The sequence below is a fragment of the Cryptomeria japonica genome, unplaced genomic scaffold (genome assembly GCF_030272615.1).
Source record: "Cryptomeria japonica unplaced genomic scaffold, Sugi_1.0 HiC_scaffold_194, whole genome shotgun sequence".
Lineage (NCBI taxonomy): Eukaryota > Viridiplantae > Streptophyta > Pinopsida > Cupressales > Cupressaceae > Cryptomeria > Cryptomeria japonica.
The window spans coordinates 14,564-30,000 of record NW_026729016.1 but is presented as its reverse complement, the minus strand read 5'-3'; the positions used below and the strand labels follow the sequence as shown (position 1 = coordinate 30,000).

The 15,437-nt window shown below is 60.1% G+C and overlaps 1 non-coding gene across 1 annotated transcript; it reads right to left on the bottom strand.

The window, feature by feature from the left end:
* Positions 1–4,847: 4,847 nt before the first annotated feature.
* Positions 4,848–4,966, bottom strand: LOC131868044 (5S ribosomal RNA). Its single transcript, XR_009366540.1, has one exon. It is a non-coding gene; the product is annotated as a 5S ribosomal RNA (ribosomal RNA).
* Between the last annotated feature and the right edge of the window lie 10,471 nt (positions 4,967–15,437).

Genomic DNA, 15,437 nt, shown 5'->3' with positions numbered 1-15,437 from the left:
GTTTGGTGGGGTTTCTCGCATTGGCTCTTCCCAGGCCCGGTTGTTGGGTGCGCTCCCACCCTGGCGCGCGCGAAGTTGGAAGTTGGGTTAATTGCCCGGGCGCGCACCTTCGCCAGGGTGGGCACCTTGGTGCGCAAACCTTGGCTGGGCTGCGCACCAGGGCGGGCTCAAGATGGCACCAGCATTCCCTTTTTCTCACTATCTTTCAAAACGGAAATTTTAAAATCTCGTTTTTTTTTTGCCTTTTATGGAAATTAGTGAAGGCATCGCATCAAAGGTGCGCACCTCGCTGCCCACCTTGGTGTGCTCCGAGGTGCCCACCACGGTGCGCAACGCCGGTGCGAACCCGGGAGCGCCCCGATGTGTGCTCCAAGGTGCGGCGTGCACGAAGTCGGACCCCGGTTTGCCCCGGGTGCGCACCTCGCGTGCACCTTGGTGCGCACACCTTGGCTGGGTTGCGCGGCCTGGTGGGCACCATGGTGCGCACCAAGGAGCGCTCCGAAGTGTGCTCCAAGGTGCGGCGTGCACGAAGTCGGAGCCCGGTTTGCCCCGGGTGCGCACCTTCGCCGCGGTGGGCACCATGGCGTGCACGAAGTCGGAGCCCGGTTTGCCCCGGGTGCGCACCTCGCGTGCACCTTCGCCGGGGTGGGCACCTCGGCTGGGTTGCGCGCCCTGGTGCGCACCAAGGAGCGCTCTGAAGTGTGCTCCAAGGTGCGGCGTGCACGAAGTCGGAGCCCGGTTTGCCCCGGGTGTGCACCTCGGGTGCGCACCTCGCGTGCACCTTCGCTGCGGTGGGCACCTTGGCTGGGTTGCGCGCCTTGGTGGGCACCATGCAGTGCACGAAGTCGGAGCCCGGATTGCCCCGGGCGCGCACCTCCGCCAGGGTGGGCACCTTGGTGCGCACAACTTGCCTGGGCTGCGCACCAGGAAGGGCTCAAGATGGCACCCGCGTTCCGTTTTTTTCACTATCTTTCAGAACGGAAATTTTAAAATCTCGTTTTTTTTTGCCTTTTCTTGAAATTAGTGAAGGCAGCGCATCAAAGGTGCGCAACGCTGGTGCGAACCTGGGAGCGCTCCGATGTGTGCTCCAAGGTGCGGCGTGCACGAAGTCGGACCCCGGTTTGCCCCGGGTGCGCACCTCGCGTGCACCTTGGTGCGCACACCTTGGCTGGGTTGCGCGCCCTGGTGGGCACCATGGTGCGCACCAAGGAGCGCTCCGAAGTGTGCTCCAAGGTGCGGCGTGCACGAAGTCGGAGCCCGGTTTGCCCCGGGTGCGCACCTCGCGTGCACCTTCGCCGCGGTGGGCACCATGGCGTGCACGAAGTCGGAGCCCGGTTTGCCCCGGGTGCGCACCTCGCGTGCACCTTCGCCGGGGTGGGCACCTTGGTGTGCAGACCTTGGCTGGGTTGCGCGCCCTGGTGGGCACCATGGTGCGCACCAAGGAGCGCTCCGAAGTGTGCTCCAAGGTGCGGCCTGCACGAAGTCGGAGCCCGGTTTGCCCCGGGTGTGCACCTCGGGTGGGCACCTTGGTGCGCATGCCTTGCCTGGGCTGCGCACCAGGGCGGGCTCAAGATGGCACCCGCGTTCCTTTTTTTTCACTATCTTTCAAAACGGAAATTTTAAAATCTCATTTTTTTTTGCCTTTTTCTGGAAATTAGTGAAGGCAGCGCATCAAAGGTGCGCACCTCGCTGCCCACCACGGTGCGCAACGCCGGTGGGCACCCGGGAGTGCTTCGAAGTGTGCTCCAAGGTGCTGCGTGCACGTTGTCGGAGCCCGGTTTGCCCCGGGTGCGCACCTCGCGTGCACCTTCGTCGGGGTGGGCACCTTGGCTGGGTTTGCCCCGGCTGCGCTCCGAAGCGGGGTTATTGGAGCGCCGCCTCTTTTTTTGTCGGAGCGTTTGGTGGGGTTTCTCGCATTGGCTCTTCCGAGGCCCGGTTGCCACCCTGGCGCGCACGAAGTCGGAAGTAGGGTTAATTGCCCGGGTGCGCACCTTTGCCAGGGTGGGCACCTTACCTGGGCTGCGCACCAGGGCGGGCTCAAGATGGCACGCGCGTTCCGTTTTTTTCACTATCTTTCAAAACGGAAATTTTAAAATCTCCTTTTTTTTTTGCCTTTTCTGGAAATTAGTGAAGGCAGCGCATCAAAGGTGCGCACCTCGCTGCCCACCTTGGTGTGCTCTGAGGTGCGCACCCGGGAGCGCTACGAAGTGTGCTCCAAGGTGCGGCGTGCACGTTGTCGGAGCCCGGTTTGCCCCGGGTGCGCACCTCGCCTGCACCTTGGCCGGGGTGGGCACCTTGGCTGGGTTTGCCCAGGGTGCGCTCCGAAGCGGGGTTACTGGAGCGCCCCCTCTTTTTTTGTCAGAGCGTTTGGTGGGGTTTCTCGCATTGGCTCTTCCCAGGCCCGGTTGTTGGGTGCGCTCCCACCCTGGCGCGCGCGAAGTTGGAAGTTGGATTAATTGCCCGGGCGCGCACCTTCGCCAGGGTGGGCACCTTGGTGCGCACACCTTGGCTGGGCTGCGCACCAGGGCGGGCTCAAGATGGCACCAGCATTCCCTTTTTCTCACTATCTTTCAAAACGGAAATTTTAAAATCTCGTTTTTTTTTTGCCTTTTATGGAAATTAGTGAAGGCATCGCATCAAAGGTGCGCACCTCGCTGCCCACCTTGGTGTGCTCCGAGGTGCCCACCACGGTGCGCAACGCCGGTGCGAACCCGGGAGCGCCCCGATGTGTGCTCCAAGGTGCGGCGTGCACGAAGTCGGACCCCGGTTTGCCCCGGGTGCGCACCTCGCGTGCACCTTGGTGCGCACACCTTGGCTGGGTTGCGCGGCCTGGTGGGCACCATGGTGCGCACCAAGGAGCGCTCCGAAGTGTGCTCCAAGGTGCGGCGTGCACGAAGTCGGAGCCCGGTTTGCCCCGGGTACGCACCTCGCGTGCACCTTCGCCGGGGTGGGCACCTCGGCTGGGTTGCGCGCCCTGGTGCGCACCAAGGAGCGCTCCGAAGTGTGCTCCAAGGTGCGGCGTGCACGAAGTCGGAGCCCGGTTTGCCCCGGGTGCGCACCTTCGCCGCGGTGCGCACCATGGCGTGCACGAAGTCGGAGCCCGGTTTGCCCCGGGTGCGCACCTCGCGTGCACCTTCGGCGGGGTTGCGCGCCCTGGTGGGCACCATGGTGCGCACCAAGGAGCGCTCCGAAGTGTGCTCCAAGGTGCGGCGTGCACGAAGTCGGAGCCCGGTTTGCCCCGGGTGCGCACCTCGCGTGCACCTTCGGCGGGGTTGCGCGCCCTGGTGGGCACCATGGTGCGCACCAAGGAGCGCTCCGAAGTGTGCTCCAAGGTGCGGCGTGCACGAAGTCGGAGCCCGGTTTGCCCCGGGTGCGCACCTCGCGTGCACCTTCGCCGCGGTGGGCACCATGGCGTGCACGAAGTCGGAGCCCGGTTTGCCCCGGGTGCGCACCTCGCGTGCACCTTCGCCGGGGTGGGCACCTCGGCTGGGTTGCGCGCCCTGGTGCGCACCAAGGAGCGCTCCGAAGTGTGCTCCAAGGTGCGGCGTGCACGAAGTCGGAGCCCGGTTTGCCCCGGGTGCGCACCTCGCGTGCACCTTCGCCAGGGTGGGCACCTCGGTGCGCACACCTTCTCAATGTTTTCTTGCCTTTTCTGGAAATTGGTGAAGGCAGCGCATCAAAGGTGCGCACCTCGGTGTGCTCCGAGGTGCGAACCCGAGAGCGCTCCGAGGTGCCCACGAAGTCGAAAGTCGGGTTAATTGCATTGTTTTCCCCGGGTGCGCTCCGAGGTGCGCAACATCGGCGCGCACCAAGGAGGGCTCCGAAGTGTGCTCCAAGGTGCGCACGATGGCGTGCACCTCTGGTGCGCACGATTCGGAGCTCGGTTTGACCGGGGTGCGCACACCTTGGCTGGGTTGCGCACCTTTTGTGCGCTCCAAGGTGCGCACGAAGTCGGAGCTCGGTTTGCCCCGGGTGCGCACCTTCGCCAGGGTGCGCACCTTGATGCGCACGCCTTGGCTGGGCTGCGCACCTTGGTGGGCGCCATGGTGCGCACCTTTCGTGCGCTCCAAGGTGCGCACGAAGTCGGAGCTCGGTTTGCCCCGGGTGCGCACCTTGGTGGGCGCCATGGTGCACTCCGAGGTGCCCAAGATTGGTGCGCACCAAGGAGCGCTCCGAAGTGCGCTCCAAGGTGCGCGCGAAGTCGAAAGTTGGGTTAATTGTCCGGTTTGCCTCGGGTGCGCACCTTGCGTGCACCTTCGCCAGGGTGGGCGCCTTGGTGCGCACACCTTGGCTGGGCTGCGCACACCTTGGCACCCGCGTTTCCTTCATTTTAAATTTTTTTTTTTTACAATCTCTCAAGTGGGAAATTCTATAATCTCAACTTTTTTTGCCTTTTCAGGAAACTTTTGAATGGAGCGCATCATTGGTGCGCTCCGAAGTGTGCTCCAAAGCTCTCTCCAGCTGCGTGCACCTGCCCCGGCCGCGCACCCGGCCCCGCCCAGCTTCGCTCACCTGTCCCGGGCGTCTGGTGCGGAACCTTAGAGTAAGAAACATCACCGTGCACCTTGGCCAACGTGCGCGACTCGACCGAGCGCGCACTGGCCGAGGTGCACACCGATTTCACCTGGGTGCGCGCGCAGCACCTCGGGCGCACCGGGGTGCGCGCACAACGCCCGGGTTGCACCGTGGCCTGTGTGCTCGGGGTGCCTCGGGTGCGCGCTCGGTGTCGCCCCCGCGCGCGCGGTAGTGCGGGCAGCGCACCCCGGCCCGGCCCGGCCCCGACAAGAACGCAAACGGGCAAAAGGTTTATTCAAATAGCATTGCGACGCCCGGCGAAAAACTAAAAAAGGGTGCAACACCGGGACTTCCCGGGAGGTCACCCATCCCAGTACTACTCCGGCCCAAGCGCGCTTAACTGCGGAGTTCTGATGGGATCCGGTGCACTAATGCTGGTATGATCGCACCCGTTATGAGCTTGTCGCAGTGTGTACTTAGCAAACCGCGACCCACGTGCGAATCCACCCCGGCCACCCACCCCCGTCGAGGTGCACACCCTCCCTCGCGAAGTGCGCCCCGTTCGCCAAGTGTGAGCCCTGCCCGGGTGCGCGCACCTTGCTAGGGCGTCGGGTGTGCACCCGGCCCGGCCTACGTGCGTGCACCTGGAGGGGGCGTCGTGTGCGTGCAGTGTCCCGTCTGCAACGCGGTGCCCACACACCACCTCGGGCGCAACGACCTGCGCTCACATGTGGGCCGAGTGCACCTTGGTGCATGTTCGGGGCGCCTCGGGTGCACGCTCGATCTTGCCCCGGTGCACCAAGGCGCTCGGTTTGCCCCGGGTGCGCACTTGGTGCAAGGTGGGCACCCAAAATAGGGATCAAGCACCAAAACACAAGTTTCGGGATGCAAAATGGGACCCAAGGACCACAAATGCGTTCCAAGACCCATGATGGGTCCACGAGAACAAAAATGTGTTCCGAGACTTAATAAACAAATATTGGGTTTTAGGAGAAGAAACATGCTCTGATGCCCAAAACGAGAATCGACCCCGAAAAGGCCACAGGCCAAAAGTGGGATGCGAGACAAAAAAAAATGGGACCCGAGGACCAAAATTGGGTTCCCAGGTCGAAGACAGGGCAACCGGACAAGAAACGACCTCTAAGGCTCGAAATGAGTCCCGACGACTAAAACTTGACAAGAAGCACCCATCAGGCACCCAACTCGACACCCATGGGATGCCGACCCACCCGGGCTTCCACCTAGCACACCTTGGCACCCACCCACCCTCGCACCCAACCTCGCACCCAACTTAGCACCTTTGAACCCACATTGGCACTCACCCTGACCCTGGCACCTTGGAACCCACATTGGCACTCACCTTGACCCTGGCACCCACCTTTGCACTCACCTTGGGACCCACCCTGGCTCCCACCTCGGCACCCACCCAGACACCCACCTTGGTTCCTTGGCACCCACCTTGGATCCTTGGCACCCACCCCGACACCCACCTTGGCACGCAACTTGGCTACTTGCCACCCACCTTGGCTCCTTGACGCCCACCCCGACAACCACCCCGTGACCTACCCTGGCTAGGGTTGGTGCACACCCACCCTGGTGCCCACCTTGGCACCCACCCTATGACCCACCTTGGCACGCACCTTAGTACCCACCCCGTTACCCACCCTAGGACCCACCCCGTGACCCACCTTGGCCAGGGTGGGTGCACCCACCCTGGTGCCCACCTTGGCACCCACCCATCCTAGCACCCAGCCTGTGACCGGGCTTGGAACCCAACCTTGCACCCGCACCCGTCTTGGCCAGTGTGGGTGCGCACCCATCCTGGCACCCACGTTGTGACACACCCTTTAACCCACGCACCCTAGCACCCACGTTGGCACCCACCTTGGAACCCAACCTAGCAACTTGGCACCCACCCCGTGACCCACCTTGGCATCCACCATAGCAGTCGCCGACTTGGCACCCACCTCGGCACCCACCTTGACACTTGTGGACCCACCTTGCCACTCACCCTAGCATCGACCCATCCTAGCACCCACCCTGGCACCTTTGCACCCTAGCACTCACCCATCCTAGCACCTAACCTGTGACCCACCTTGACACTCACCCTCGCACCCACCTTGGAACCCAACCTAGCACCCACCCACCCTGACACCAACCCTAGCACCTACCCACCCTTGCACCCACCCTGTGACCCATCTTGGCACCCACCCATCCTACCACTCAACCTATCACCCACCTTCTCACCCACCTTGGCATCCACCTTAGCACCCACCCACACTGGCACCTTGGCACCCACCTCGGGCAAGGTGGGTGCACACCCACCCTGGCACCCAATTTAGAACCCACCGAGCATGTTACCCACCTTGGCACCCACATTGCAGCCCACCCTAGTACCCACCCTATGACCCACATTGGCATCCACACCCTAGCACCCAGGCACCTCGACACCCGCCTTGACACCCACCCTAGCACTGAACCTGTGACCCACCTTGGAACTCACCCTAGAACCCACCCACCCTGTGAACCACCTTGGCATCCACCTTAGCACCCACCCACCTTGGCACCCACTCTAGCACTCACCCATCCTAACACCCAACTTGTTACCCACCTTGGCACCCGCCCTCGCGTCCACCTTGAAACCCACCCTAGCACCCACCCACGCAGGAGCCCACCTTGGCACCCAACCTAACACCCACGCATCCTGGCACCCAACTTGTGACCCACCTTGGAACCCACCCTAGTACCCACCTTTGAACCCACTATATCACCAACCCACCTTGGCACCCACCCTATGACCCTCTTTGGAATCCACCCTAGCACGCACCCACCCTGGCACCCACCATGGAGCGCACCCTAGCACCCACCCACCTCGGCACGCACCTCAACACCCACCTTGGTGTGCGCACTGCGCCAACCTCTCAAAGACCCTATGTGGTGCGCTCCAAAGTGTACACCTTTGGTGCGCTCCAAGGTGCGCACCTTTGGTGCACACCGAGGTGCACACCAAAGTGTGCACCGAGGTGAGCACCAAAGTGCACTCCAGGGTGCACACCAAGGCGTGCACCTTTGGTGCGGTCAATGCAAACGAATTCGGAAGTTGGGGTCGATGTCCTAATCGCTGCTGCAGACTACACGTATGAGAATCGGACAAATAGCTTTATATAGGGGAGGTGTTGCGTTTGATGGGTCGACTCCCCTGGTTGTGTGCACTGCACCAACTTCAAAGACCCTGTCTTGTTTAAGAAGTCAAAAGTTGGGGTGGATGTCCTAATCATTGCTGCAGTCTACGCATGTATGAGAATCAGACAAATAGCTTATATAGGGGAGGTGTTGCATTCGGTGGGTTGACTCCCCTGGTTGTGCGCACTGCGCCAACCTCAAAGACCCCGCATAGCAGAAGAAGTCGGAAGTCGGATTTTGGTGAGCACCAAGGCGTGCACCTTTGGTGCGGTCAACGCAGACGAATTCAGAAGTTGGGGTGGATGTCCTAATCGTTGTTGCAGGCTACACATGTATGAGAATCAGACAAATAGCTTATATAGGGGAGGTGTTGGGTTTGATGGGTCAACTCCCTTGGTTGTGCGCATTACGCCAACCTCAAAGACCTTGTTTTCGTTAAGAAGTCAAAAGTTGGGGTCAATGTCCTAATGGCTCCTGCAGGCTACACATGTATGAGAATCGGACAAATAGCTTATATAGGGGAGGTGTTGGGTTTGATGGGTCGACTCCCCTGGTTGTGCGCATTACGTCAACCTCAAAGACCTTGTTTTCGTTAAGAAGTCAAAAGTTGGGGTCGATGTCCTAATTGCTCCTGTAGACTACACATGTATGAGAATCAGACAAATAGCTTATATAGGGGAGGTGTTGGGTTTGATGGGTTGACTCCCCTAGTTGTTCGCATTACACCAACCTCAAAGACCTTGTTTTCGTTTAGAAGCCGAAAGTTGGGGTCGATGTCCTAATTGCTCCTGCAGGCTACGCATGTATGAGAATCAGACAAATAGCTTATATAGGGGAGGTGTTGGGTTTGATGGGTCGACTCCCCTGGTTGTGCGCATTGCGCCAACCTCAAAGACCCTGCATTGCGGATGAAGTCGAAAGTCAGAGTTTGGTGTGCTACAAGGTGTGGTCGAAGGTGCTCACCTAGGTGTGCACCTTTGGAGCACAGGAAAAGTGCCCTCCAAAAGTGCGCACCTTTGGAGTGCACAAAAGTGCCCTCCAAAAGTGCGCACCTTTGGAGCGCAGAAAAGTGCCCTCCAAAAAGTGCCCTCCAAAAGTGCGCACCTTTGGAGCGCAGAAAAGTGCCCTCCAAAAAGTGCCCTCCAAAAGTGCGCACCTTTGGAGCGCAGAAAAGTGCCCTCCAAAAAGTGCCCTCCAAAAGTGCGCACCTTTGGAGCGCAGAAAAGTGCCCTCCAAAAAGTGCCCTCCAAAAGTGCGCACCTTTGGAGCGCAGAAAAGTGCCCTCCAAAAAGTGCCCTCCAAAAGTGCGCACCTTTGGAGCGCAGAAAAGTGCCCTCCAAAAAGTGCCCTCCAAAAGTGCGCACCTTTGGAGCGCAGAAAAGTGCCCTCCAAAAAGTGCCCTCCAAAAGTGCGCACCTTTGGAGCGCAGAAAAGTGCCCTCCAAAAAGTGCCCTCCAAAAGTGCGCACCTTTGGAGCGCAGAAAAGTGCCCTCCAAAAAGTGCCCTCCAAAAGTGCGCACCTTTGGAGCGCAGAAAAGTGCCCTCCAAAAGTGCGCACTTTTGGTGCGCACCAAGGCGCTGGTTCGGTCGTTGCAGGCGAGTTCGGAAGTTGGGGTCGATGTCCTGAGCGGAGGTGCAAACTACACAGGTGTCGGAATCGGACAAATAGCTTATATAGGGGAGGTGTATGCTTCGATGGGTCGACTCCCCAGGTTGAGCGCACCGCGCCAACCTCAAAGACCCTACGGTATGGATGAAGTCGGAAGTTGGGTCCGATGACCGATTCGATTAGTAGGTATGCTCATGAGGTCGGAATTTGGGTCCGATGACCTGCCATGTGCAGGAAGGCGAATGTTGACACTGTGCGTTGCAAGGTGCACACCAAGGCGCTGGTGCGGTCTTTTTAGTCGAGTTCGGAAGTTGGGGTCGATGTCCTGATCGGAGGTGCAAGCTACACAGGTGTGGGAATCGGACAAATAGCTTATATAGGGGAGGTGTATGCTTCGTTGGGTCGACTCCCCGGGTTGAGCGCACCGCGCCAACCTCAAAGACCCTACGGTATGGATGAAGTCGGAAGTTGGGTCCGATGACCGATTCGATATGTAGGCATACTCGCGAGGTCGGAATTTGGGTCCGATGACCTGCCACGTGCAGGAAGGCGAATGTTGGCACTGTGCGTTGCAAGGTGCGCACCAAGGCGCTGGTTCGGTCGTTGGAGGCGAGTTCGGAAGTTGGGGTCGATGTCTTGATCGGAGGTGCAAACTACACAGGTGTGGGAATCGGACAAATAGCTTATATAGGGGAGGTGTATGCTTCGTTGGGTCGACTCCCCGGGTTGAGCGCACCGCGCCAACCTCAAAGACCCTACGGTATGGATGAAGTCGGAAGTTGGGTCCGATGACCGATTCGATATGTAGGCATACTCGCGAGGTCGGAATTTGGGTCCGATGACCTGCCATGTGCAGGAAGGCGAATGTTGGGACTGTGCGTCGCAAGGTGCGCACCAAGGCGCTGGTGCCGTCGTTGCAGTCGAGTTCGGAAGTTGGGGTCGATGTCCTGGTCAGAGGTGCAAACTACACAGGTGTGGGAATCGGACAAATAGCTTATATAGGGGAGGTGTATGCTTCGATGGGTCGACTCCCTGGGTTGAGCGCACCGCGCCAACCTCAAAGACCCTACAGTATGGATGAAGTCGGAAGTTGGGTCCGATGACCGATTCGATACGTAGGCATATTGGCGAGGTCTGAATTTGTGTCCGATGACCTGCCATGCGCAGGAAGGCGGAATTTGGGTCCGATGACCGAGTTGATGGCGTGCCATGCGCAGAAAGGCGGAATTTGGGTCCGATGACCGAGTTGATGTTGATGGCCCGCCATGCACAGGAAGGCGGAATTTGGGTCCGATGACCGATTTGAAGGCGTGCCATACGCAAAAAGGCGGAGTTTGGGTCCGATGACCGAGTTGATATTGATGGCCCGCCATGCGCAGGAAGGCGGAATTTGGGTCCGATGACCTGACATACGCATGGAGTCCGACTCGGGGGCCGATGTTCGATTCGATGACTTGCATTGTGGGTAAAGTCGGAAGTTGTGGTCTTTGACCCGATTCGATGACCAGACTTCGGCTGCTTGAGAATCGGACAAATAACTTATATAGGGGAGGTAGTGTTCTCGAGCATCCTCCCCCCGTGCCCGTTTATGTCGATTGATGCTGGTGCTCGACTGGTTGGAGCGCTCGGATGCAAAAATCTTGCACCAGGATTTATCGATTGTGATGGACACGGCAAGTCTCCTGATTGCTATGCAGGAGCTCATCGTGAATCTCTATGCGGCCTTGGTATGGACTCGACCTGCGGAATGGTTCGGCAATGGTAGTCGCTCCAACACGTCCTTGCAATGGCCACAGAGGTGATTCGACTAGAGCTCCAGTCTAGCTTTTGGGTTGCTTGGCGGACTGGTATAGCCGCGATCGAGTTCCGGCCATGAACGTTTTAGATAGCTCTTGGGCTTTCTGGGACGGAAGTCGGAAGTTTGGGCTGTTGTCCGATTTGATGACCATTCTTCGGATGTGTGAGAATCGGACAAATAACTTATATAGGGGACTGTGTTGTCTCACGCAGCCCCCTCCGTGCCCCTCTATCTCGACCGATGTTGGTGCTTGAAAGGGTTGGGATCGCTCGGATTTATAAACGTGCACCACCATTTGTCGAGTGTGAGGGACGCGGCAGGTCTCCTAAATGCTATGCGGGCGCTCTCTGAGAATCTCTATCCGGCCTCGACACAGACTAGTCTTGCTGAATGGTTTGGCACTGGTAGTCGATCCAACACGTCGTTGTTGTGGCCGCCTAGGCGATTCGATTCGAGCCCCCGTCTAGCTTTTGGGTTGCTTGGCGGATTTTGCCCTATCCGCAAGTGAGCTCGGTCCCTAAACGTTCGAGAAACCCGATTGCTATGCGCCGACTCTCTTTCTTGCGAGCCTCCATCTAGCTTTTGGGTCTCTACGGAACGGAAGTCGGAATCTGGGACCGTTGTTTGATTCGACGAGGCAGACTACGGTTGTGCGAGAATCGGACAAATAACTTATATAGGGGAGGTGTTGACTGGAGCATTCTCCCCCGTGCCCCTCTAACTCGACCAATGCTGGCGCTCGAACGGTGGTAGCGCTCGGATTTTCATTGAGCGCCAGCATTGGTCGATTTAGAGGGGCATGCGAGATTCCCGAATGCTATGCGAGGGCTCTAACGGAAATGTCTATTGGTTTCGGTATGGATGCAATTGCGAGTGGTTCGGCAAAGGTAGTCGTTCCGATGCGTCCATGTCGTGGCCAAATCGATAATTCGATTTGAGCCCTCGTATAGCATTTGGGTCTCTCGATGTGATTCCGCATTCCAGTCCCTTTGGGCACTGCTTGAGCCGCATCCCAGGGGGTTCCCTTCCCAATAATCTGCCTCGCAACCCGATTGCTATGCGGTGAGGCTCCTCGGCCGCTTCGGAACTATCTGTGTATCAGACGCATCGCGGGATAAGGGGTTGGCAACGGTAGTCGCCCCAAGCGCGTCCGATGCTTGGACCATTCCGAGGCGGCCCTGAAGCCTCTTCCGTCTAGCCGTTGGGTCCTTCTCGCCGCATCCCTCGCCTCGCACCCCGATTGCTATGCGGTGAGGCTCCTCGGCCGCCTCGGAACTATCTGTGTATCGGACGCGTCGCGGGATAAGGGGTTGTCACTGGTAGTCGCCCCAAGCGCGTCCGATGCTTGGACCATTCCGAGGCGGCCCTGAAGCCTCTTCCGTCTAGCCGTTGGGTCCTTCTCGCCGCATCCCTCGCCTCGCACCCCGATTGCTATGCGGTGAGGCTCCTCGGCCGCCTCGGAACTATCTGTGTATCGGACGCGTCGCGGGATAAGGGGTTGTCATTGGTAGTCGCCCCAAGCGCGTCCGATGCTTGGACCATTCCGAGGCGGCCCTGAAGCCTCTTCCGTCTAGCCGTTGGGTCCTTCTCGCCGCATCCCTCGCCTCGCACCCCGATTGCTATGCGGTGAGGCTCCTCGGCCGCCTCGGAACTATCTGTGTATCGGACGCGTCGCGGGATAAGGGGTTGTCACTGGTAGTCGCCCCAAGCGCGTCCGATGCTTGGACCATTCCGAGGCGGCCCTGAAGCCTCTTCCGTCTAGCCGTTGGGTCCTTCTCGCCGCATCCCTCGCCTCGCACCCCGATTGCTATGCGGTGAGGCTCCTCGGCCGCCTCGGAACTATCTGTGTATCGGACGCGTCGCGGGATAAGGGGTTGTCACTGGTAGTCGCCCCAAGCGCGTTCGATGCTTGGACCATTCCGAGGCGGCCCTGAAGCCTCTTCCGTCTAGCCGTTGGGTCCTTCTCGCCGCATCCCTCGCCTCGCACCCCGATTGCTATGCGGTGAGGCTCCTCGGCCGCCTTGGAACTATCTGTGTATCGGACGCGTCGCGGGATAAGGGGTTGTCACTGGTAGTCGCCCCAAGCGCGTCCGATGCTTGGACCATTCCGAGGCGGACCCGAAGCCTCTTCCGTCTAGCCGTTGGGTCCTTCTCGCCGCATCCTTCGCCTCGCACCCCGATTGCTATGCGGTGAGGCTCCTCGGCCGCCTCGGAACTATCTGTGTATCGGACGCGTCGCGGGATAAGGGGTTGTCACTGGTAGTCGCCCCAAGCGCGTCCGATGCTTGGACCATTCCGAGGCGGACCCGAAGCCTCTTCCGTCTAGCCGTTGGGTCCTTCTCGCCGCATCCCTCGCCTCGCACCCCGATTGCTATGCGGTGAGGCTCCTCGGCCGCCTTGGAACTATCTGTGTATCGGACGCGTCGCGGGATAAGGGGTTGTCACTGGTAGTCGCCCCAAGCGCGTCCGATGCTTGGACCATTCCGAGGCGGACCCGAAGCCTCTTCCGTCTAGCCGTTGGGTCCTTCTCGCCGCATCCCTCGCCTCGCACCCCGATTGCTATGCGGTGAGGCTCCTCGGCCGCCTTGGAACTATCTGTGTATCGGACGCGTCGCGGGATAAGGGGTTGTCACTGGTAGTCGCCCCAAGCGCGTCCGATGCTTGGACCATTCCGAGGCGGACCCGAAGCCTCTTCCGTCTAGCCGTTGGGTCCTTCTCGCCGCATCCCTCGCCTCGCACCCCGATTGCTATGCGGTGAGGCTCCTCGGCCGCCTTGGAACTATCTGTGTATCGGACGCGTCGCGGGATAAGGGGTTGTCACTGGTAGTCGCCCCAAGCGCGTCCGATGCTTGGACCATTCCGAGGCGGCCCCGAAGCCTCTTCCGTCTAGCCGTTGGGTCCTTCTCGCCGCATCCCTCGCCTCGCACCCCGATTGCTATGCGGTGAGGCTCCTCGGCCGCCTTGGAACTATCTGTGTATCGGACGCGTCGCGGGATAAGGGGTTGTCACTGGTAGTCGCCCCAAGCGCGTCCGATGCTTGGACCATTCCGAGGCGGCCCCGAAGCCTCTTCCGTGTAGCCGTTGGGTCCTTCTCGACGCATCCCTCGCCTCGCACCCCGATTGCTATGCGGTGAGGCTCCTCGGCCGCCTTGGAACTATCTGTGTATCGGACGCGTCGCGGGATAAGGGGTTGTCACTGGTAGTCGCCCCAAGCGCGTCCGATGCTTGGACCATTCCGAGGCGGACCTGAAGCCTCTTCCCTCTAGCCGTTGGGGCTTTCTCGCCGCATCCCTCGCCTCGCACCCTGATTGCTATGCTGTGAGGCTCCTCGGCCGCCTTGGAACTATCTGTGTATCGGACGCATCGCGGGATAAGGGGTTGGCAGTGGTAGTCGCCCCAAGCGCATCCGATGCTTGGACCATTCCGAGGCGGCCCTGCAGCCTCTTCCGTCTAGCCGTTGGGGCCATCTCGCCGCATCCCCCACCTCGCACCACGATTGCTATGCGGTGAGGCTCCTTGGCCGCCTCGGAACTATCTGTGTATCGGACGCATCGCGGGATAAGGGGTTGTCACTGGTAGTCGCCCCAAGCGCGTCCGATGCTTGGACTATTCCGAGGCGGCCCTGCAGCCTCTTCCGTCTAGCCGTTGGGGCCATCTCGCTGCATCCCCCACCTCCTCGGCCGCCTCGGAACTATCTGTGTATCGGACGCATCGCGGGATAAGGGGTTGGCAGTGGTAGTCGCCCCAAGCGCGTCCGATGCTTGGACTATTCCGAGGCAGCCCTGCAGCCTCTTCCGTCTAGCCTTTGGGGCCATCTCGCCGCATCCCTCGCCTCGCACCCCGATTGCTATGCGGTGAGGCTCCTCGGCCGCCTGGGAACTATCTTCGTATCGGACGCATCGCGGGATAAGGGGTTGTCACTGGTAGTCGCCCCAAGCGCGTCCGATGCTTGGACTATTCCGAGGCGGCCCTGTGGCCTCTTCCGTCTAGCCGTTGGGGCCATCTCGCCGCATCCCCCACCTCGCACCCCGATTGCTATGCGGTGAGGCTCTTCGGCCGCCTTGGAACTATCTTCGTATCGGACGCATCGCGGGATAAGGGGTTGTCACTGGTAGTGGCCCCAAGCGCGTCCGATGCTTGGACTATTCCGAGGCGGCCCTGCAGCCTCTTCCGTCTAGCCGTTGGGGCCATCTCGCCGCATCCCCCACCTCGCACCCCGATTGCTATGCGGTGAGGCTCCTCGGCCGCCTTGGAACTATCTTCGTATCGGACGCATCGCGGGATAAGGGGTTGTCACTGGTAGTCGCCCCAAGCGCGTCCGATGCTTGGACT